Raw genomic sequence first — 22,857 nt, forward strand, 5'->3', positions numbered from 1 at the left:
AGCCCTAGCAGATATAATCCTCATGCTTGACCAACACCTATACAAATTCTCCTATCTCATTCAACCCATCTTTCAAGCCGTCTTGAGTCACAAACACAAAAAAAAAAAGGAAACAAATGAAAAGTACATTCTACACTCAAAAATGAAAATTAAAAAAAATTAAAGAATGTAAATAATAAAAAAAAAACTTTGCAAAGCGCCTCTAAAGTTAGTCTAAAAAGGAAAAGAAGCATTTAGCGCACCAAAAAAGATCCGCCCAGAAGTCATTTTCAGCGCCCAGAGCTGGGCGCCGAAATCTTTAACGCCCCTGCCTGGGCGCTGATTCTCTTTGCTTGCTGAAAGATTTGTCCAGAAGTGCTCGTCATTTTATCCGCACATGCACGGAAAAATAACAAACACTTGGAGGGGTACAACACGTATTCAGGTATACGTACCAAAAAAAACACATGAAAAGAAAATACATGTACTCAAAAATATAAAACAAATTTTTTGGCTTACGGCAAGGCAGCAGATTTAAATAATAATAAACTTCACTTATTCTACCATTTCAAATAATATGTTTCCACTCAGAACGTACTTGTTTAAAATCGGCATTCTAAGAAACCATTTTCTAGGCTAAGAACTACGCAAGACCTGATTCCAAATTAAAATTATTTAAGGCGGATACGTAGGCAATCCATGATTCGGTCCAACCAATTTGCAAAAATATTAAAGCCTATAGAATAACAAGAATAAAAATAGAAGTCCCTTGTTGAAATTTAATTACTTGCAACCCAAGTCGAAAGAAAAATTTAAGTCAAAGGAAGAATCCAAGTCACCAAGATGCCAAAATTAATGAGCACACATCGAAAAATAATAAAGGCACGTACCCTTGCCAGAAGGAGCGCTCACACTCCTAGGCACTTAGCCAAGACTCAAAAGATCGCTTTGCCTCAATTGAATGGGGGCTAGCGCAAGTGTCCATGACCTCTAAACTCTAAAGTACTCGACTTGACCCTCCCTAAAGCGAACTAACTCACTTAAAGACTTTCTTTCACCACTAGACATAGTGGTTCGCTTAAAGACCTTCTTTCACCACTAGACACAGTCATGACCGCCAACAAGTAGTAAAGGCAGTAAGCTTGCAATGAAAAAGATTGTTCTACGGCATCGCCCCATCATTCCTTCGAACTCAGGGCACCCGTTCGTGGTAACTCAAATGCTCGCGAATCCCCTTTGAAAAAAAAATCAGACATTGTCAATAGGACTTGGCACTTAACCAAGGCTCACCCTACTCAGACATATGACACGGGCATCTAAAATCGAAATCTGAAAACATTATTAATGGGAAGACATAACAGTAACTGGGGGCTAAAAATTGAAATGAAAGAGATAGGGAAGGAACTAAGTATACCTCGACCTTTTATACAGACATACACCAAGTAAATCAAAGTCAATTTGAAAACGGTTTATATTCCCGCAATTTTGGAAAAAATGGCCCTAAAAGCCTAAAGCATATGCCAAACGGGCACAAGTATGTCTTGACGCCTGCACCCTGGCTTCCAGCAAATCCTTAGACAGCATTCCAAAAATCGTAACAGTATTTTGATTCACTCATGTAATCTTGTACGAACCCTTCTATAAGTCAAACTTACTGAGGACACCTCGGATTGTACACAGTAGGACTCGGATTTTTAATAATTTTCAAATGATTTTCAAAGACTTCCTCGAACATAATAAAGTGTCGTTGGTTTAAGCTAAGTACGCGTTTATCTCAATGTTGCAAGTGAGTCAAAAGATTTCTAAATATGATTATGGGTAAAGAAAGGCACCTAGTTTTTGGTCAAGGCACACTTCAACATGTGACTACCTTGACCATGGCAATGTCGCACAATACGACATTTACAAGAGAAGTAGCAGATCACTACTCGAGCGTACCTCGCACTAAACGGGTCTGGTTCAAACTATTCATGATCCATGTCACCATGAATGCACAAAAACGTATGCAAGGCATTATAGCACCAAGCCAATCCCGTAGCTACGATTGGGGGCTTGAGAAAAACACTCTAAAAATGCTCAAAATGACGATTTTATCGCAAATTCTCGACGCTAATGCTATACATATGTCATAGAGGCTCAATCCTAAGCTTTAATCGTGCAAAATGAACCTTAGAATGGCTACAACCCCTCCCAAATTCTAAGCACTACTTAGAATATATAAAGTCACCCCACTAACAAGGGTAACTGAAAATCGCGAGTCACCAAAACTCCGATCAAACCACTGCACAAAACGCTCGCCCTATAAAGCGCCCGTTACACAGTCTACACCGTTCCAAAGCAAAAGCGAAAGAAAAAAAAAATACTGTCAAAGTTCTGCCTAGAAATCATTTTCAACGCCCAGAGCTGGGCGCCGATATCTTTAACGCCCCAGCCTGGGCGCTGAATATTTCTGCTAGCCAAGTTTTGCCCAGATATAAAAATAAGAAAGAAACACCTATGAATCCCGCATCGAACGAGGTAATAAGCCGTGCAAACCCACGCAGAAGATGCTACACTTGTTCGAGCACCTGAACAAGGCGTGATGAAGTACTCCAATGCAAAAAATAATAATGATATCCCAACTCCTGGAGGAATGTTCCAGGACACACCGTTAGGCCACACAAAGCCTACGTCGCACCATAAAGTTTAACCATCCCACAGTACAAGTCTAAAAAAGAGAGTAAGGCATATTGCACTAATGTAGGCACGACCAAGAGCATGTGTAAAAGAGGCAAAGACTACTTATCGCCCAAATTCAAAATGCAAGCCACACTACTTCCATATTAAGGATTAAAAGTAGCAAAACATTATCTACCACGGAAGGGATAGCTTGCACCTACACGAGTGGAACCCCAAGGCATCTTTCTCAAAAGAACCTACAAAAAATCGTACGCCAAAAGGAAGCATCCCAACATGCATACTTGGGGGCTCCAAGCTACGAAACGACTATAGCAAAATAAAAAAAAATCGAAAAAGAAATGTTTGAACAATCGAAAGGGTACGATGTTTGAGCCCGCTTCATGAATAGGCCTGAATCCTATCAAGCTTCTAAGCAAACTATTCAAAATCAGTCATCGCTCAAAAAAAAATGATTCAAGCAAACTGATTAATGGACCGCACACAACGGCCATTCTATGAACGTTCGTTCGCACATACATATCATCATTCTAAGTATCGAACATTTACGAACGCGTTCAAAAGGAAAAATATACAACAAACAAGAGCGGTCAAAGTCTTACGCCTCAAGGTATGTTCCTCGGGCCATATAGACTCGCCCAACTATCGTAATAACTGTAACAGTTCCTTAAAAATAATCGCCCCAAAGCGACAAGCACCGTAGTCCACCAATCGGCTACGGCTTCTCAAGAAAATCATCACGTTCTAAAAACAAAGAAAAAAAACAAAAGAAAAGAGAATACATAGAACTTCCAAGTGAAATAAACGAATGAACAAGAGGCCAACTGTGTCATCAAAAGACCAGCCCGAACAACACTTTCAACGCCCCACCCGGGCGTGAATTATTTCAACGCCCAGGCCTGGGCGCCAAAAATGTACCCATGCTCAAAAAGGCCCTAACTTCTAGTGGGCCCTGCCATACTCATTCGACTTGAAAATTGCTGAAAGTCGCACCTCACGACTTTGTTAAGAGTAGCACACCACTACAAAGGTCGCTCGCACGTACGAGCATGACCCCAAACATGATTACAAGATGCGAAAAACAACCGATGAGCCCCAGTGCTTGGGGGCTCGCGAAAAAAATAGACTCCAACGAGGAGCGCACGATCAAAATCACATTCCCGGACTGCGCCATGCACCATGTCATGCTTGGATATCTCAAAAAATATATTGTTAAACAAAAATATACACGGTGTGGACCCACTTATAGGACACATCTAAAAATATTACGACCCACCAACAGGTTGTAATCACAAAAGCCCTTCTACATAGACAAAATAAGAAATTCAAAATGGGCTCGCCCACCCTCATCGGGCGGGGTCTGCGTCACTAGCCGCGCAGGTCCTCAGTTTTCGAAAGAAATAAAATCTTCAAAACACAAACAGGCTCGCCATCTTCAGCCGACGGGGTCTACGTCACAAACCGCGTAGGTCCTTATTTTCAAAAAAAAACAAAGTAAAATTTCAAAACAGATTCGTCCACTTCTATCGGACGGAGGGTCCACCCTCAGCGGACAGGCTCGCCATCTTCAGCCGGCGGGGTCTACGTCACAAACCGCGTAGGTCCTTATTTTCAAAAACATCAAAACAGATTCGTCCACTTCTATCGGACGGGGGGTCCACCCTCAGCGGACAGGCTCGCCATCTTCAGCCGGCGGGGTCTACGTCACAAACCGCGTAGGTCCTTATTTTCAAAAAACATCAAAGCAGATTCGTCCACTTCTATCGGACGGGGGTCCACCCTCAGCGGAAATGCTCGCCCACCTTCAGCGGGCGGGGTCTGCATCACTAACAGCGCAGGTCCTTAGTCGCTGCAGCGATAACTTTTATCGGTTTTCCCTTTTTCCGAAAATCAAAGGATGGGTTTTCCCTTTTTCCGAAAATCAAAGGATCGGTTTTCCCTTTTTCCGAAAATCAAAGGATCGATTTTCCCTTTTTCCGAAAATCAAAGGATCGGTTTTCCCTTTTTCCGAAAATCAAAGGATCGGTTTTCCCTTTTTCCGAAAATCAAATGATCGGTTTTCCCTTTTTCCAAAAATCAAAGGATCGGTTTTCCCTTTTTCCGAAAATCAAAGGATTGGTTTTCCCTTTTTCCGAAAATCAAAGGATCGGTTTTCCCTTTTTCCGAAAATTAAAGGACCAGTTTTCCCTTTTTCCGAAAATTAAAGGATTGGTTTTCCCTTTTTTCAAAAATTAAAGGATTGGTTTTTCGTTTTTCCAAAAAAGAGCGATGTGTTGGATTTTCCTTCGTTTTACGTCCTATAAAAACAAGGGGGTTTTCTCGTTTAGCTAGCCCTGAAAATGAGAATCTTTAAAAATGTTTTACCTCGTGATTGGGCTTGGCTAGGCCCAATTACACTTTACAGCTTTAATTTCGAAAACATTTGTAGCTACTCCCAATGACAAAGTGAGGGAGTTTCTACGCATCTTTAGATCCTTCCAATGACAAAGTGAGGAAGTTTCTATACTATCAGTTGACAAATCCCAATGACACGTGAGGGATATGTCGACACTTCAAGTGATGACCCTTAAGTCAAATGTTATCACTCGGGGGCTCGTGAGACCCTCGCAAAACAGGTCACATACACCATGGCTTGTGTGACGCACTCCGTCTAGTACTTTGACCATCGTCTTACTCCAAGACTCAGTCAAAGTGGGGGCTAACTGTAGACACCTACTTTTGTCCCCGTTCCCGCAAGGGAAAGGTTCGATGATGAAAGCATAAAAACTCCACTTGACAACGCATCTCCTATAAAATAAACGAATCTCGATTCCCCATTTCATTTTACCCGAAACTTGCTATTTATGGAAACCTGCTAAAAATAGTAACTGCCGTAAAAGGTAGCTTCTAAAAGTGGCAAATCGTAAAAGATAGAAACCTGCCAGAATTATGAAGGAAATAATGCCCTTGGTCCAAGTATGCATTCTATGATAAGTCTAATAAATGCGGTTCAGTATTAATTAACAAGTTAATAATTCAGTGAGATCAAGTGAGCTGAATGCCTAGCTAGAGGCCGCTTCAGTTCAAGTGGAATTAATGATATTAATCCACAGCTTACTCTTGACTGAACCCGTAGGGTCACACAAATAGTACGTAAACGGATCAAGTATTTAATGGCATTAAATACTCCATCTATGAATATTCGGAATCGACGGATCTTGGTTTCAGTGGGAGCTGAGATCGTCACAGGCAAGAAATGAATACTCCGGAAACGATGATATTACCGGAAACGGAAATATGGATCGTATCGGAAATATAAATATTATCCAAGTCGTAGATGTTGCCGGAAACGGAAACATGGTACGTATCGGAAAATATTATCGGAAATGGAAATATTACCAGAATCGGAAATATTGCCGGAAACGGAAATATTGTCAGAATCGGAAATATTACCGGAATCGGAAAATAATTCCGGAAACGGAAATATTAAATATTTGTTCGAAACGGAAATTAATTCCGGAATCGGAAATGTTAAATATTGTTCGTATCGGAAATGAATTCCGGAATCGGAAATTTAATCGGAAGCGTATCGTACGAAAAAGCATTGGACGAGGCCTGCCGGACGAGGGCCCAGCACGAAGCCAGGCCATCGCCCAGCAAGCCAAGCTCGCCACACGAACAGCCAAGGCCACGCCAGGCCCAGCGCAAGGCCAGGCCCAGCAGGCCGTGGCAGCGCGCACAGCGCGCGCAGCGCGCGCAGGAGCTGCGTGGGCTTGTAGCTCGCGTAGGCCTCGCTGCGTGGGCTGCTGCTCGCACGCACGCGCATGGGCGGCCCATCGTGGCTGCCGTGTGTGTGTGCGTAAGTGTTTGTGTTCATGCACGATTCCTAAAACATGCAGAGTTCGGTTAATGATTAAATTCCTAATTCTATTTGATAAATTAATTAATTAGAGTTCTTGTAGGATTCTAGGTTTAATTAATTTGTATCTGAATAGGATTCCAATTCCCTTTCCATACCCCTATAAATATGTGGCCTGGGTTCACAATTTATAACGAGTTTTAAAAGTATTCAAAGTGAGTTTTTGAGAGAAAAATTCAATCACACATCTTGCTCAAAAGTGCCGAAAATTCTAGTACCTTAAGGGAGATTCTAGTTGGTCAATCTTAAGGCGGATCCGGACGTGCTGTGGACTATCTACGGAGGGACGACACTTGGAGTCCTAAAGACTTGTTCTTGTTCGGTTCGGGCGCAGCTAGGGAAGGCACGCAACAAAGAGTATGCATCTAAATTATGCTATATGATTATGTGTAAATAATATGTATTCCTGGGTTAATGGTTGTTTCCGCATGATTTATGTAATATCATATGTATCATAACCTAACAGTGGTATCACGAGCCCCTTATTATTTTCATAATCTAATTTGCATAAACATGGTTAAATATTACAAATTTGCAAGAATTAAAAGGGGTGATTAATTTTCGTAATTGTTAATTAATTGCAAATTGCGTTTATTTAATTATACGTACGCAGTTTTTCGGCAGTTTCTTCGTTACTCATCCAAATCGAGTGATTTCTGCCGAACCCAGAATTCTCAAATTCGAAGCCTAACTATGACTTTTCGAAGGTTTTAGTTTTTCGAATGCAAAATTTCGTAAATTTAAGATGTTAAATTAAATATTTGCGATTCTTGTTGATAAATCTTGAATTTTTGATTGACCTACTGTATATGTTTAACAAGTTTGAAAGCCTAGCCTTGTTAATTATGCAATCTAATTTGTAATTATGATTAATTTGTTGAAAATTAGAATAATTTAGAATTAATTTGATTTTCATAATTAATTATAATTTAATTAGAAACCTATGATTAAAAACCACCATAAAAATTGTAAATTTATGATAAATTTTAAATTTTTATGACCTAGACTTGAATCCATGACAATCGGAAATCAATTGGATAATAAATTTTCGATTTTTCGTCCTAAAATTATGAAATTAATATTATTTATTAATTTGTCATTAATTTTAAATATAAATTTTAAATTTTTATGCGATTCGTTCATAAAACTTGCACGCACAAAGCAATGGACGCTTCGTGTTACCCTTAAGGGGTGTTGTATAGTGCGGGCATGCGACGACGAGCAAGGGAGCTCGTCGCCCGTGCGGCACGTATGCAATGAGCAAGGGCGTAGTGCACGAGCACAAGGCAGCAGCCCTGCCTTGTGTCGTGGGCCACGAGCTATGAACAAATGGGCATGGGCGAAAGGCAAGCCAAGGCAGTCGCGTGTGGGCAGCAAGCGAGTTGCGCCACAACGCGCACTGCCTCGCGCAAGAGCGCGCAGCCTCGCGCAAGAGCGCGCAGCCTCGCGCAAGAGCGCGCAGCCTCGCGCGCAGCGAGCGCAAGCTCGCGTGCCACGAGCGCTGCGCCCAGCGTTGCTCGCGCGCCCAGCGAGCGATGTCGCGCGCCCAGCGAGCGATGTCGCGCGCCCAGCGAGCGATGTCGCGCGCCCAGCGAGCGATGTCGCGCGCCCAGCGAGCGATGTCGCGCGCCCAGCGAGCGATGTCGCGCGCCCAGCGAGCGATGTCGCGCGCCCAGCGAGCGATGTCGCGCGCCCAGCGAGCGATGTCGCGCGCCCAGCGAGCGATGTCGCGCGCCCAGCGAGCGATGTCGCGCGCTTAGCGAGCGATGTCGCGCGCCCAGCGAGCGATGGCTCGCGCGCACAGCGAGCGATGGCGAGCGCGCACTGCGAGCGATGGCTCGCGTGCGACGAGCGCTGGCGCGCGCGCAGCAAGCACCACAGCGTGCGATGGCTTGCGATGGGAGATGCAGCAGCTATGCGACGAGCGCATGGGCTGCGCGCACATGGCCAGCAATGGTTGTGTGCGTGCGGCCCATGGGCGTGCAATGCGTAGGGTGTTTGCGTTACGATTAGATCGTTTTGAATGTTTAATTTGAAAATTTCAGTTCACGTAATTTTAATTAATTTTAAAATTAATAATTTAAATTATTTTCTTGGATTTTAATTTTGAATATTTTAATTATAATAAATTTTATTTATTATAATTATTTTACTAAAATTAAAATCATGAATTAATTTAAATAACGACTGAAATTAAATTAAACTTTTTGGATTCAATTATAAATTTATATGAGCTTTAAATTTTAATTAAATTTGTATGTTTCCGGTTAGACTAGAAATACATTTTTATGTTTAAAATTAGTAAAGCATATGAATTTATTGGTTTAAGTGGGAGCGCTTTTTAGTCATAAACTCTTGATTAGGTCTACAAATCCTTAAGGTTAAAACAACTTGATTAGAATTAATAAGGACTGAATAATTGGTAGATTATTGGTGCCCTTGATTAATTGCTGCAAATGTTTATGTGATGCATAATGTGTTTTACTAACCAGCTAAGTGGGCCATTCATGATAATGAATGGGTGAATGGTATATATTGTATATGTACTGTTTTGCAGGTTATGAAGTGACTAGTATGGCCCAAATAGGATAGAAAATATGGTCTGCGTACCATTAATTTGAATGTAATTGGTCTAAAGTACCAAAGTTATTTTTCAATTCAAATATGGTCTGCGAACCATCAAATAGTTGTAATTAGTTATAGCTTATCCTATTTGAAAAAAATGGTGCCTCCCACGGAGATTTTCAAGACGAACTTTGAAGTCAAAGCTTCAAGATGAAGTCGGGCCATACTAGATCACATTTATCTTATGCATGTTTAAGTTATTTATTGCTTTTAAATATGTCTTAAAATGCATAAGATCAAAAGCTTGATTATGTTGCATGATTAAGGATTTTAGTTCACTTAAAATCTAACCAACATAGTAAGAGCCTTAAGTTCCAAACTTAAAAATTGAGTTAAAAGGTGCCATGCCAAAATATACACTTGCTTGGATATCCTTTACATCAATCTAGTAATAGTTTTCGCTCAGCGAGGTGTTACTTATTGGTCCTAAAGGGGCAAGGTACACAAATAATTGTGAGTACATGTTAGTTTTGGTGAAACTCAACGATATAAGTAAGGAGTCCTTTTATGTCGTGGCAAAATCGATAGGTTTACCTAATAAGTTCTAAGACGTACCTATCAACCAAGAGTAGTTTCTAGACTATTAGCAAAAGGCTTTTGCTTACCTAAGATGTTTTAGGATTAAGTCGACAAACTGTGCTTAGTTCTTCAATGATTTTAGGATCTTGGAATCATTTTATTCACACCTGCCGGAACAATAAAAACGAATAAAATGCTAATAACTTGTTTGAATTGCATGGTTGCTTTAATTTCAAGTTATTATTCATGATAAATGTTTAGACTTTGCATGCTTCAATGTATGTTTTAATTATTGTTTATAATTAAAATCTTGCACTGCAATAAATCCTTTTAGAAAGGTAACAGTAAATTTCCTCGATTGGTAGTGAATCCAAGAACGATTCACGGAAATGAGAGAAAGTGAGAAATTTAAAATGTACGTTTCTTATAGCGACTTTTATGGTTGTTTTCGAATATCAAAATCGAATGGCAAACCAATTGGTGCTTGTGAATTCAAAATACACTGTAGTTTTGAGATCATAAAGCATTGAGCTTAAACGCTCAACTTTACCAATGATTAACAACCTAATATCTTTGTCCATTTAATTCTCGAATGAGTCTAGTCCCTAGACATTCGAATAGATCGATGCTTAGAGAACTTTAGAAGCTTCTAGTAAGATCATCTAGTTGAAACAAAATATTCAACATAAATTAAAATGGTAAAGAACCTTGTTGGGGTGACATTGGACATGTCTAACAAAGTATAAAAGTCAACACTAAAGAATTCAATTCTTAAGACTATAAGAAAGGGTACAAGAAATAGGAAAACGAGGAACAAATGAAAGGAATTTACGATTCCGTTTCTACCTATAAGTTTATGTTTAAAGAAAAGTGACCTAGCAATCAAACTTCCTTGGTATCATATACCGCTTGAGGTTCTTACTTCGGTAATAACTCAAACAATGGAAGCTAGGATACACTAATGACCTACAAGTGGGAAATAAAGCATGGCAATGCTACATTAATTGTAGGGTCATCTAAGTTTGTTTTAAGTCCTTTCAAAGGCTGGAACTTAATGCCTATTTTGGTCCATAATCAGCATACCTAAATTTCTGCTTCAAACACAGAAAGACTCACATTCAAGAAAAACAAAAACAATGTTTGTTTGTTTATTTGAATGAAATGGTCAATTACAGGTTGAGTCAATATGCTTGATTAAAACAAACAACTCTTTAAAGAACTTTACTAGGATCAAATCAACCCCTTGATTTGACTTCCACTAATCTTTGGCATTGTTGCTTAGACCATATCAACAAGTTAACATTCAAAAGCTCTATTTTGATAGACTTTTGAAAATTGATTGATTTCTAGATCAATTTAAGACAACTAGTCTTACTTGTTGAAAGTAACAAAAGATATGAACTATTGTTAGAACGCCTAGACAATAGAGTTCAAAGCTAAAGAAAGATTTTATAACTTTATTATTTCAAATGGATTTGAGTGAATATAGGTTTATTTACTCAAATGTGATATAAATTTGAATCTGTTTGGCTAGTTCAAAGATTCAGAAGTATAAAATCCACTTGGCAAGAAATCATAAAGATCTAGGTTAGATCATGTTCATGATTACTTGAGACCAAATATGATCATCAATGATTGTGTGTTCACAATCTAGGTCCATAAGATATGGCATATCTTAGTTGGGATAATCGAAGTCAATTAGTACTTGATTCGATTAATGATGAATCATAAAGACTTTTCCTATAATTTCTAAAACAAAATGCTCAACTACCACCAAACTAAACCAAATTCGTCAAAGCTTTTGAAAAGTAATTTCAGAATAACTTTTCATAAAATATCTAGAGAGTTGCAAAACTCAGTGGGAGCTTAGTATTTGTCATTCGACAAACTAAGGCCCAAGTATAGATATATGTTTCATTGTGATTTATTCAAATGAGACACAAGGGTATTGTTTCTACCACGAATTTTTGAGAACATAATGTTTGTTTGCTCGAAATAATGTCCTTTTGGAGATTCGTTTCCAAAATGACAAGTGGGAGAAAATAGACCTCGAAAGTCTTCGAGGCGAACAACAAACATAAACGAACAACAAACATTCCGGAGGCTTTTCGAAGTGCTTCAGAAAATCCGAACTTATTCTTTAAGGACTTTAGAAGTGGCTTTAAAGAATAGACATCTCTTAGAAGACTTTACAAGTGCTTCAAGGAGAACAGAATATTCAAAGGACTTTCAAGTGGCTATTGATATTCTATTGTTTGATGTTCTATACCCTAGTAGGCATAGAGTTCAAGTCACTGGAACTATGAGATTCTTCTATTAGATAGTGAAGAAACATGGAGTTCAGGTCACTGAAACTATGCAATTCTTCTATTAGATAGTGAAGAAACCTACAACTTGCAGTATGCTATTATCATGTAGATTAATGAGTTTGTGACCTGTAAGAAAGCTATGACGAAACCCAGATTCCCTAAAATGGTTAGAGGCCATATATAGACTCAAATGTTTTAGATGGTTAAAGGCCATAAAACATACTCAATGTTTTGATGACAAAATTAAAATTTTGTTGATTTGCAAGAATAGTTTCACACCTATTGGTTGCAAGTTTGTTTTAAGGATAAAAACCATCAAACATGAAATTGTGTTCATACACAAAGCTAGATTAGTTGCTAAAGGTTACAAGCAAATTCATGACATGGATTGTGTTGAAACCTCATGCATAATCGTAATGCTCAAGTCTATAAATCAAGCATGATTGCATATTGGTACATATGGCAATTGTATGACAAAACATATTCCTCAATCAAATGTTGGAAGAAAACTATGTACATGGCATGTCATAGGATTTGTGGATCCAAATAAATGCTTGAAAAGAAAAGCTAGTTTATAAAATCTAAGTACAGATTTAAGCAAGCAATTGGGAATTAGAAATGTATTTTAGTGAAACTAATAAGTATTTTAGTTTCATAAAATATACATGATTCTGATAGAAGTTTAGTGGGAGTACATAAAAACTTAATTGGTCCTATGTGTATCACACACATATCTCTCTATTGTAAAATAACATTCAAATGCTAATGACTTAGATTTGAGATTATTCATCAATAATGGACCATGGCGAAACTTAGTACATACTGGGTATTAAGATCTATTTACAAAGATCTTATGATATTGTTTTGGATTAAGTAATGGCATTTACTAAATCAAACACGAAAGTCTCCATTGGAGATATTCGACCCATGTGAATAAATCTAAGTAAAGGATGTTTGAACTATGTATAAGCATTTACTAAGTTAAACATCAAAGAGTCTAAATGAGATTCTTAACCTATATTATATGTCAAAGAATTTAGCTAAATTTAGTATCTACTGAAACTAGATAAGCTAAAGTTACATGAATAGAATTCAATTGGGAATTATTCTGCAAAAGAATTTATCATGTATGATATAATATGAGGATCGCCAAAAACGTATCGTATGACTTTGGGCATGACGAACATACACCAATCTCTATTGATCTAAGTGAAGATCAACTAGATTGAGATCAAGAATACTTATGGTACTTGAAAAGGTACATAGGAATAGTTCTTGATTCAAGGAAATAAAGATATGCTAAATATTGATGCTACACGCATAAACACTGGCAAAGGATCAAGCAAGACCCTTTGGAGTTAACCATTGATAAGGACGAGCTATAGAGCATCATGTTTTGAAATGGCAACATGGATTGGAGACCATGAGTTGTTGCGTGGGAAATTAAAATATTAATTTCTATGTTCTAAGATATAGTTGGAGAATCTTCCACATATCTATGAACTGCTTGGATAGGTAAATCCAAACAAAGCATCACTAGCAACCTATACAGTTGAAGTAAAAGTGATTATTGCCTAAGAAGCAATAAAACAGGGTTGTTTAAAGTTCTTCACTGAACTTGGGTAGATCACCTATCTGCTGGCTTGATGGTTCTTCATTGAAAAATGCGTAGAACCACTCTTGAAGCAAGAAAAACGTCTGCTAACTTGATGGTTCTTCATTGTAAAATGAGTAAAACCACCATCGAAGTAAGAAAGACTAGATCACATAATAAACAAACTCGAAAAGATCTTATCATCATATCTCAAAGAACATTCGATGAAAAGGATGTTAAGATTGGCAAAGCATGATAACTAAACCTATGCAACAAGTGAGAAGCAACACTCACGTTGTAGCACTGGAAATCAAGCATAGCTTTGAATTCCATGAAATGTTTTAAAGATGGGTTAGAGGCCCATGGTTATAAAACATTGGGGTTGAACATTTATCATATATGAAATGTATTTTCATATTCCATTTAATCTTGGTTTAGTATTAAATGATGAGTCCCTTCAAATTTGACGATATATTCAAGATAGACTGTCAGGACCAGTCCTGTGACTAAGAAATGTCTATCAAGTGAACTTGAATGTCAAAGGTTGAAAATGGTCCCTAGTCGGAGTTTTCTCAATTTTTAAGTTTGGAACTTAAGGCTCTTACTATGTTGGTTAGATTTTAAGTGAACTAAAATCCTTAATCATGCAACATAATCAAGCCGTAATCTCATGCATTTTAAGACATATTTAAAGCAATAAATAACTTAAAGCATGCATAAGATAAATGTGATCTAGTATGGCCCGACTTCATCTTGAAGCTTTAACTTCAAAGTCCGTCTTGAAAATCTCCGTGGGAGGCACCATTTTCTTCAAATAGGATAAGCTATAACTAATTACAACTATTTGATGGTACGCAGACCATATTTGAATTGAAAAATAACTTTGGTACTTTAGACCAATTACATTCAAATTAATGGTAAGCAGACCATATTTTCTATCCTATTTGGGCCATACTAGTCACTTCATAACCTGCAAAACAGTACATATACAATATATATACCATTCACCCATTCATTATCATGAATGGCCCACATAGCTGGTTAGTAAAACACATTATGCATCACGTAAACATTTGCAGCAATTAATCAAGGGCACCAATAATCTACCAATTATTCAGTCCTTATTAATTCTAATCAAGTTGTTTTAACCTTAAGGATTTGTAGACCTAATCAAGAGTTTATGACTAAAAAGCGCTCCCACTTAAACCAATAAATTCATATGCTTTACCAATTTTAAACATAAAAATGTATTTCTAGTCTAACCGGAAACATACAAATTTAATTAAAATTTAAAGCTCATATAAATTTATAATTGAATCCAAAAAGTTTAATTTAATTTCAGTCGCATTTAAATTAATTCATGATTTTAATTTTAGTAAAATAATTAGAATAAATAACATTTATTATAATTATAATATTCAAAATTAAAATCCAAGAAAATAATTTAAATTATTAATTTTAAAATTAATTAAAATTACGTGAACTGAAATTTTCAAATTAAACATTCAGAACGATCTAATCGTAACGCAAACACCCTACGCGTTGCACGCCCATGGGCCGCACGCACACAGCCATTGCTGGCCATGTGCGCGCAGCCCATGCGCTCGTCGCATAGCTGCTGCATCCCTATCGCAAGCCTCCGCACGCATTGGTGCTCGCTGCGCGCGCCAGCGCTCATCGCACGCGAGCTATCGCTCGCAGTGCGCGCGCGACATCGCTCGCTGGGCGCGCGACATCGCTCGCTGGGCGGGCGACATCGCTCGCTGTGCGGGCGACATCGCTCGCTGTGCGCGCGAGCAATGCTAGGCGCAGCGCTCGTGGCACGCGAGCTTGCGCTCGCTGCGCGCGAGGCTGCGCGCTCTTGTGCGAGGCAGCGCGCGTTGTGGCGCAGCTCGCTTGCTGCCCACACGCGACTGCCTTGGCTCGCCCTACGCCCATGCCCATTCGTCCATTGGTCGTGGCACACGACACAAGGCAGGGCTGCTGCCTTGTGCTCGTGCACTACGCCCTTGCTCATTGCATTCGTGCCGCATGGGCGACGAGCTCCCTTGCTCGTCGTCGCATGCCCGCATTATACAACACCCCTTAAGGGTAACACGAAGCGTCCATTGCTTCGTGCGTGCAAGTTATATGAACGAATCGCATAAAAATTTAAAATTTATATTTAAAATTAATGACAAATTAATAAATAATATTAATTTCATAATTTTAGGGCGAAAAAATCGAAAATTTATTATCCAATTGATTTCCGATTGTTATGGATTCAAGTCTAGGTCATAAAAATTTAAAATTTATCGTAAATTTACAATTTTTATGGTGGTTTTTAATCATAGGTTTCTAATTAAATTACAATTAATTATGAAAATCAAATTAATTCTAAATTATTCTAATTTTCAACAAATTAATCATAATTACAAATTAGATTGCATAATTAACAAGACTAGGCATTCAAACTTGTTAAACATATGCAGTAGGTCAATCAAAAATTCAAGATTTATCAACAAGAATCGCAAATATTTAATTTAACATCTTAAATTTACGAAATTTTGCATTCGAAAAACTAAAACCTTCGAAAAGTCATAGTTAGGCTTCGAATTTGAGAATTCTGGGTTCGGCAGAAAAAAACTATTTTTGTCAAAATTTTAGAATGCCTTTTACATGCGGAATTGACACAAAAATCACTCAATTCGGATGAGTAACGAAGAAACTGCCGAAAAACTGCGTACGTATAATTAAATAAACGCAATTTGCAATTAATTAACAATTACGAAAATTAATCACCCCTTTTAATTCTTGCAAATTTGTAATATTTAACCATGTTCATGCAATTTAGATTATGAAAATAATAAGGGGCTCGTGATACCACTGTTAGGTTATGATACATATGACAATTCATAAATCATGCGGAAAAACCATAAACCCAGGAAAACATATTATTTACACATAATCATTTAGCATAGATTAGATGCATACTCTTTGTTGCGTGCCTTCCCTAGCTGCGCCCGAACCGAACAAGAACAAGTCTTTAGGACTCCAAGTGTCGTCCCTCCGTAGATAGTCCACAGCACGTCCGGATCCGCCTTAAGATTGACCAACTAGAATCGCCCTTAAGGTACTATTATTTTCGGCACTTTATAGGCAAATGTGTGACTGAATTTTTCTCTCAAAAACTCACTTTGAATACTTTGAAACTTGTGTTATAAATTGTGAGCCCTAGCCTCATATTTATAGCGGTATGGAAAGGGAATCGAAATCCTATTCAGATACAAATTAATCAAACCTAGAATCCTACAAGAACTCTAATTTAATTAATTTATCAAATAGAATTAGGAATTTAATCATTAACCGAACTCTGCATGTTTTAGGAAACGTGCACGAACACAAACACTTGCACACACACGCACGGCAGCCACGATGGGCCCCATGCGTGCGCGCGAGCAGCAGCCCACTCAGCGCCCGCGCGCGCTGCGCGCTGCGCGTGCTGTGCGCGCTGTGCGCGCTGCGCGCAGCCTGCTGGGCCTGGCCTTGCGCTGGGCCTGGCGTGGCTGTTTGTGCGGCGCGCTTGGCTTGCTGGGCGATGGCCTGGCTTCGTGTTGGGCCTCGTCCGGCAGGCCTCGTCCGATGCTTATTCGTACGATGCGCTTCCGATTAAATTTTCCGATTCCGGAATTCATTTCCGATACGAACAATATTTAATATTTCCGATTCCGGAATTAATTTCCGTTTCGAACAAATATTTAATATTTCCGTTTCCGGAATTATTTTCCGATTCCGGTAATATTTCCGATTCTGACAATATTTCCGTTTCCGGCAATATTTCCGATTCTGGCAATATTTCCATTTCCGATAATATTTTCCGACACGTACCATGTTTCCGTTTCCGGCAACATCTACGACTTGGATAATATTTATATTTCCGATACGATCCATATTTCCGTTTCCGGCAATATCATCGTTTCCGGAGTATTCATTCCTTTCCTGTGACGATCTTAGCTCCCACTGAAACCAAGATCCGTCGGTTCCGAATATTCATAGATGGAGTATTTAATGCTATTAAATACTTGATCCGTTTACGTACTATTTGTGTGACCCTACGGGTTCAGTCAAGAGTAAGCTGTGGATTAATATCATTAATTCCACTTGAACTGAAGCGGCCTCTAGCTAGGCATTCAGCTCACTTGATCTCACTGAATTATTAACTTGTTAATTAATACTGAACCGCATTTATTAGACTTAACATAGAATGCATACTTGGACCAAGGGCATTATTTCCTTCAATAATATGTATTCCTGGGTTAATGGTTGTTTCCGCATGATTTATGTAATATCATATGTATCATAACCTAACAAATTAGGTGTTGCATTCCAACATAAATCCTAAATGAGATAGAAAACTGCGAGAATCCTATTCCTAATAGGATTCGGAAATAAGAGTTACGTATTAATTAAAATCCTAACGAACCTAGAGTTCGTAACGGGCCCAGACGCATTCCGTCATGAAATTGATACGCGCTAAAAGACTCGAATTAATCTCAAACTCTATGGATTTCAAGAATCCGAATCTGACCAAAGAATTCTGCCAGACCCTATTTTCAACGCCCAGCCCTGGGCGCCGAAAATTCTAGCGCCCAGAGCTGGGCGCCGAAAATACCTGGGACGGATTCTTTTCCTAATTCTTTGTGGATTAGAACTCTGCAATCCTATCTTTCCACGAACTCTTCCCTATAAATAGGCCCCTAGTTTCGACGTGAAACAACACATAATATATTCTGAGTATTGACTCTAAACCCCTTAGCCTAAGCCTCTCGCTGCGAAATTGTTCACGCGTTTTGTCGCAATCGATCCATAAATCGAACAGAACGTATCCTGTCCCATAATTGAGATTCGTTAAATAAAAAGGAGAAATAGCAAAGTCAAAGTGGTTAGTTTTCTGAGAACCGTGACGCACCTCTCAAGGGTGCGTCGTAACGTGTCCCTTTTCGATGATTTTACTGCTTTCCTCGCCCTTTTTATGAACTGTTAAACTAACCTAATATGATTGTTCTATCACGCCTAACAAATATAATATTTTTGGGAAATCGGATTATCATGCTAGGTCCCTTAATGTTATTTAAATCAGATAATCACGATCGAATTAGTATTATATGTTGCATATTGCTAAAATCAACTCAGATTAGTTTAATAGTTAATGCATGTCCCTTCAATTATTTATGCTGAGCTAGTAAGGATATCTTGCCTCTGGAGTTATCGACGAGCGAATTACTCCTCTCGGTAGTTACAGTCCCCCGAACCATCAATCTCTACCTTGCGGGTGTATATTGAGAGATCCCTACACCAGGGATCACAAGGGAACCTACGGCCGTCGTGGTCAAACATAATTGCACTCCCTTTATGTCACGATAACCGGGTTTTGTCAGTTTTTCTCATTGTTGTTAAAAACTGAATGGCGACTCCTATATTACTAGTCAATTGGGTGTATACTCACAGGAAATCCAATTACACTTGATTGAATAAAAAGAATCGTCACACCCACGAGGGACAAGGTCACGCATTAGCCTCGCGCTTTTTCGACCCCCTCACAGTCAGTTCGGGTTGATCGAATTGAATCGAATCGGGTCATGGGTTCCAGCTCACGGGGTATTAACGGTTTGGGTTCTAAACGATCGGACCAACCCAGCGGGTTCAACGGTTCGGCTTGAGAATTGACATCTCTCATAATACAAGATGATATTGATTTTTATACCTAACATGAAACTATGGGTGGTGCGTGAAAAGGAAAAAAAATCTACGTATTTTTCTATATTTTTTTTTCTAAATTAATTTAACTTTGCACTTAAAGTTAAAATATATAAACCGTGCATCGAACGGGTCCTTTACTAGTTGTTTAACATATACTGTAGGTCAATAAAAAAACTCAAGATTTATCAACAAGAATCGCAAATATTCAATTTAACATCTTAAATTTACAAACTTTTGCGTTCGAAAAACTTAAACCTCCGAAAAGTCATAGTTAGGCTTCGAATTTGGGAATTCTGGGTTCGGCCGAAAAATATTAGTTTTGTCAAAATTTTAGAATCCCTTTTACATGCGAAATTGATACAAAAATCACTCGATTTGGTTTAGTAACGAATATTCTGCCGAAAAACTGCGTACATATAATTAAATAAACGCAATTTGCAATTACTTACGAAAACTAATCACCCCTTTAATTCCTTGCAAATTTGTAAAATTTAACCATGTTCATGCAATTTAGATTATGAAAATAATAAGAGGCTCGTGATACCACTGTTAAGTTATGATACATATGACAAAACATAAATCTTGCGGAAAACCTTAATGCCAAGAAACATATTATATACACATAATCATTTAGCATAATTCAGATGCATACACTTTGTAGCGTGCCCTCCCTAGCTGCGCCCGAACCGAACAAGAACAAGTCTTTAGGACTCCAAGTGTCGTCCCTCCGTAGATAATCCACAGCACGTCCGGATCCGCCTTAAGCTTGACCAACTAGAATCGCCCTTAAGGTTCTAAGAATTTCGGCTAATAGGCTACAAGTGTTTGGTAGATTTTGTTCCAAAATCTTACCTTTGAATACTTCAATTGTCTGTCTAAAATATGTGACCCTAGGCACCTATTTATAGAGTTTATGGAAAGGAATTATAATCCTATTAGAATACAAATCTATTTAACTATAATCCTACTAGGACTCTAATTAAACAAACTTTATCTATTAGGATTAGATTTAATCACATTACGAATCCCGGTAGCCTTAGGATTCCGAGTAACACACACGAGTGGCACAATGCACTGCACGCAGGCCTTACGGCCCACGCACAGCGCACGCCCCAGCTCGCCGCTGCCTTTGATGCGCGCGCGCCCAAGGCCTTGGCTGGGCCTAGCCTTTGCGCTGGGCCTGGTCTTGGCTTTGGCGTGTGTTTGCGCTTTGGCTTGCTGGGCGATGGCCCGGCTTCGTGTTGGGCCTTCGTCTGGAAGGCCTCGTCCGATGCTAATTCGTACGATACGCTTTCGATTAAATTCTCGATTCCGGAATTCATTCCGATACGAACAATATTTAATATTTCCGATTCCAGAATTAATTTCCGTTTCGAACAAATATTTAATATTTCCGTTTCCGGAATTATTTTCCGATTTCGATAATATTTCCAATTCTGACAATATTTCCGTTTCCGGCAATATTTCCGATTCCGGCAATATTTCCATTTCCAATAATATTTTCCGATACGTACCATGTTTCCGTTTCCGGCAACATCTACGACTTGGATAATATTTATATTTCCGATACGATCCATATTTCCGTTTCCGGCAATATCATCGTTTCCGGAGTATTCACTTGCTTGCCTTTGACGATCTCAGCTCCAACTGAAACCAAGATCTGTCGATTCCGAATATCCATAGATGGAGTATTTAATGCCATTAAATACTTGATCCGTTTATGTACTATTTGTGTGACCCTACGGGTTCAGTCAAGAGTAAGCTGTGGATTAACATCATTAATTCCACTTGAACTGAAGCGGCCTCTAGCTAGGCATTCAGCTCACTTGATCTCACTGAATTTATTAACTTGTCAATTAATACTGAACCGCATTTATTAGACTTAACATTATATGCATACTTGGACCAAGGGCATTATTTCCTTCACCGGCAATATTTCCATTTCCGATAATATTTTCCGATACGTACCATGTTTCCGTTTCCGGCAATATCATCGTTTCCGGAGTATTCATTTCTTTGCCTTTGACGATCTCAACTCCCACTGAAACCAAGATCCGTCGATTCCGAATATTGATTAGATATAGTATTTAATGCCATTAAATACTTGATCCGTTTACGTACTATTTGTGTGACCCTACGGGTTCAGTCAAGAGTAAGCTGTGGATTAATATCATTAATCCACTTGAACTGAAGCGACCTCTAGCTAGGCATACAGTTCACTTGATCTCACTGAATTATTAACTTGCATAATTAATACTGAACCGCATTTATTAGACTTATCATTAAATGCATACTTGGACCAAGGGCATTATTTCCTTCCGTTTGGCTGCAGTCCAAATGTGACCCTAAAAAGTTGACATGGACAGGAGAGTCTCATTACTAACAGCATCAGCGAGATCATACCTAACTTTCATCTTATTATAACCAACATTTATAGAGTTCAATCTCAAACAACTTAGCTCGTCAACTTAAATCCATAAATCTTACGTTGTCGATTCTTCCTTTGCTATTTAATGTTTCAATATCAATCCTTTCTTGGCTTATTAGAAACACACTAGCTCATCAAACTGAAGGAAATACTTACATCCGTTAAAGATTTCTATTATTTTATCCCATAATCAATTTTCGCAATAATTTTGCAGATTTTACTTGTTGTATCTACTGGAATTGAAATGAGGAAAAAGGAAGAATCGATTAGCAACTTAAGACCTGCTTGTAATTGTGTCCAACAAAGTTCATCATCCATGAAGACATAAAACTTTGGACGTTAATCGTAATTTCTTTTTGCTCATTACACCATTAAGGAAAAGAAATTTTCAATAATGACTCAAATCAAACAAAACGATCACACAATAATTTGATTAGAATAAAAAATATTCACCAGAGAAATAGCAATTAAATCAGAAATTGGAAGACCATATAGCGAATAAAAAATCAAAAAAAACTAGAAATTAACAATTGAGTGCAAAATGGGATATAATATTTTACCAAAAGAAGATTTTATAGAGTCGTCGCCGGGGAGTAGAGAGAAGGTAGGATGAGTTAGCGATGATGTGAAGATGGTGGTTACTTGCTGGCGGTCTCTACCCCCAGCCTTGAAGTAAAATAGGGGATTATTTGAGGAGAGAGAATAATAACGGTTGAAGTGAGGAGACAAGAGAAAGGGCGAATGACAGGGGTAAGAAGGAAAAAAAATAAGGGAAATTCCCACTAGCTCACTTGTACTAGTGGCTTCTGTCAATGATACACTCAATATAAATCGACTTGCCAATAGTACAGTTATAATGTTATTACGATGAACTTTTCCATCGGGTAGTTTAACTGCGGTTAACCATTGCTTAAAAATAACAAAACAAAACAAAAAAAACAACTAAAGAAAAAAACATAACACTTGAAAAAAAAAACATAACACTTGAAAAAAAAACATAACACTTTGATTTGAAACGCAGAACCCTACAAACAATGTCTCCCTCTTTTATTCCTTTCTTCTTCAATTCTTATGTCATCTAAAAACCTAA

This window comes from Spinacia oleracea, chromosome 6 (genome assembly GCF_020520425.1).
Source record: "Spinacia oleracea cultivar Varoflay chromosome 6, BTI_SOV_V1, whole genome shotgun sequence".
NCBI classification, from domain to species: Eukaryota; Viridiplantae; Streptophyta; class Magnoliopsida; order Caryophyllales; family Amaranthaceae; genus Spinacia; species Spinacia oleracea.